General features: G+C 35.2%; 1 pseudogene; it reads right to left on the bottom strand.

The window, feature by feature from the left end:
- Positions 1–200: 200 nt before the first annotated feature.
- On the bottom strand, positions 201–348 carry LOC129481444 (uncharacterized; annotated as a pseudogene).
- Between the last annotated feature and the right edge of the window lie 3,069 nt (positions 349–3,417).

Genomic DNA, 3,417 nt, shown 5'->3' with positions numbered 1-3,417 from the left:
TTAGTAAAATCGCACTTCTTTGAGATGTGGCTCTTTGGGCATTCACTGACTTGAACTTGGCCCTAAATAAGGCCTCTATCACATGCTCCAGGTTTTGCAGCTTGGTATGGATGAACATGGCCAATGTGAACTCTGACCTCTGTGTCCTGAGGCTTTCCAAAGGCATACTACATCCGGTCTTAAACCTAGACTAGGGAAAGCACTAGATCCAAGACATAAATATCCAATGGCAAAGGCTGTTGTACACAAGGAACAGGCTGCTGTACACTATCTAGGATGCTGCTGTTTGCAGCCCTTGCACACCAGGCCCCCATGAGAAAAAGAGCTGGGTGGCTTAATTGATTGTAGAAATTATTTTATATATTAAGTTTCTGGGGATTAGTATCTTTTATTCAAGATAGCTAAATCTAATTTATATTAGACCATATACAGTAAGTTGTAAATTATAGAAGTTGTGCATATCGAAATCATATTAAGTGGGCAATATTGCCTTTAATATAATACAGTTTATTGATAAAAATTAAAATAAAATAATGTGGTTTTGTAGTGCCCTTGTATGTTAACTAAAACAAATTAATAAAACCTATTGAAACCCATAATCATTTAAACTACCTACTTACACTTTGGGAGGCCAGGGTGGGCAGATCACCTGAGGTCTGGAGTTCAAGACCAGCCTGGCCAACATAATGACATCACATCTTTACTAAAAATACAAAAATTAAACAGGCATGGTGGTGCACACCTGTAATTTCAGCTACTCAGGAGGCTGAGGCAGGGAGAACTGCTTGAACCCGGGAAGGGGAGGTTACAGAGAGCCAAGACTGGGCCACTGAACCCCACCTGGGCAACAGAGGGAGACTCCATCTCAAAAAAAAAAAAAAAAAAAAAAAAAAAAAAAAAAAAAACCACACACACACACACACACCAAAAAAAAATCTACTTAAATACCATTTTATTAAAATAAATATTTTTCTGTGATCTTAGGTTTGTTTGGTCTCAATAATATAAATAGTGTATTGGTTGTCTCAAAGTGTTAAATAGAAGCATATTTTAGGGCATTGCTGAAATATCTACCAACTTTTCTTACTCTAAGTTATGCAATGGTGTATTGATTAATGCATTGGAACTTGATAAGCAGTTTGTATGTCTGAAAAACCAAGGTTCAGAGGTATGTAGGTTAAATCCGGCAATCAAATATCAGAGAGATATTTCAGAATATTATTTTTGTATACCAGAAAACACTTTTCAAAAAAAAAAAAAGTAAGGTCATTAGGAAGGCATTGTAAAGTTAATCTTTTCCAGCAAAGCTATTACATTTATTTCTCTGGAATTCTTTAGTTATAAAAAGCAGAATGTAGTTATAGGATCTAGTCAGCGTTAAATTGATTGAAAAAATGAAAAACACTGTTACATTTTTAAATAGATTAACAATTAAGCAAGTTGTTTATGTTGTCTCACTGATATACTAGAATATGCTACATTCTTTTGGGCATCTTTTAGACCACAGGGCTAAAATTTTGAGAATGACAGAGACAATTAGGAGCTCAGCACAAAACAAAATGTTATGAATCAAGAAAATAAATAGAACAGAGATCAAAACTAGATAGATGCAGAATTGGAATGATACTGAAAACAAGAGATGGAACTGCAGAAAATACTATGGCAGATCATTCATTCCTTTGAATGGTGAAAGTAATTAATACAATGGCTGACAATTGAAATGAAAAACCAGACCCAGATGAAAAAATGCAAACCAGTAAACTTGCCTAGTCCTATTATTTTACTCAATTGTAGGAAATACATGAAAAAATAGTTGTTCATTATGAATCCTTTTTTCTAACATGCGAAGAAGGCACCACTACATCTTTCTCATTTTTTTACTCAAATGTTTGTGTTTTCTCATAGAACTTATAATTTTAATTTATTTTTCAATATATGTTGCCCTTACAGTCTAGTTAGATTCATAGTTGCAATGTTTCATGTGATATATTTGCTCCCTATGGAACAGAACATAACATTAATCTCTAGACGTGTCACTAGAGAGATTTGTAGATATCCACATAAATCTATAGTTGCAACTAGAAAAATTATCCTGTGAAAATTTTGTGATATGAATGTCTTTCAACTTTTTAAAAAGTAAAGAGAAAATGATGAACAAATATGAGTTGGAAATCAGAATGAACAAATCATGAAAATATAGTGTACCCCTTCAAAAATTTTGAAAATTAAGAGAAATCGGTAGAACAGCTGTATTATCATTTACAAAAATGTTTCTCTACCTATAGAACAAACAATTACTTTGTCCTCTAATTTCCAAATAACTTACAGAACATTTATTTCCTGCTGTCATTGGAATGGCAGGCTGGCAGGCTGAGTTGGTAGCCCAACTGGTTCCTCATATCAAAAGATTCCCTTTGTTATTTCCTTATTTTCTCTTTAATTCTGGCACTCCTTCGTGATTGAACTTACAGATGTTCTTTTGTCTACTAATTTTGGAGTAAGCCTGTGCTCTCTATAACTTTCAGTCTCAATTTCCTTCTACCTTCAGCCTTTTGTCTAAACATTCTTATTCTGGTTTGTTTCCCTTAACTCTTGACATCAATCTCTGTTCCTTCAATATTCTGTTTCTTCTACTGGAAGCACTCTTTCCCAGATTTCACCCATTTTACTCTTCTCAATCTCTGTGTCTGAGTTAAATGCTTCCTTAGATTTCTATGTAGGATTGTCTGTCCATCTGTAATTTTTCTCTATCTGTCATGTTAACATATCCTTTACTGAAAAATGTCTCCTTTAAAAAAAAATCAATGTGTTGTTTACTTTCTTAAAATGCCCTCTTAAACTGCAAGGTCAAAGAAGGTAAGTATGATATTTGGATATTAATATCTACCACTTAATACAGAAACTACTCTAGCACTTGTATAGGTAGTATAAGACGTAATTTTAGAACTCTAAAATAAAAACTCATAAACTGAAGTTAAATATCCATTTCCCACTGCTATCTCCTTTTCCTTTTAACACGTTGATATCATTTGGATCTGTGTCCCAAGCCAAATCTCATGTCAAACTGTAGGTCCCACTGTTGGAGGTGGGGCCTGTTGGGAGGCGATTGCATCATTGGGTGGTTTCTCTTAAATGGTTTAGCACCATCTCCTTGGTGCTGTTCTTGTGATAGTGAGTGAGTCATTGTGAGTCTGGTTGTTAAAAGTGTATAGCACCTCCCCACCTCTCACTCTTCTTCCTGCTGCCAGCCATGTAAAGTGCTGGCTTCCCCTTCACCTTCTGCCACAATTGCAGGCTTACTGAGGCCCCCGCAGAAGCCCAGCAGATGCATCATGCTTTCTGTGTAACGTGCAGAACCACGAGCCAATTAAACTGCTTTTCTTTATAAATTACCCAGTCTCAGATATTTCTTTAGAG

The sequence above is a fragment of the Symphalangus syndactylus genome, chromosome 4 (assembly GCF_028878055.3).
Source record: "Symphalangus syndactylus isolate Jambi chromosome 4, NHGRI_mSymSyn1-v2.1_pri, whole genome shotgun sequence".
NCBI classification, from domain to species: domain Eukaryota; kingdom Metazoa; phylum Chordata; class Mammalia; order Primates; family Hylobatidae; genus Symphalangus; species Symphalangus syndactylus.
The sequence above is the reverse complement of the archived record's forward strand: the minus strand, read 5'-3'. Positions and strand labels throughout refer to the sequence as shown.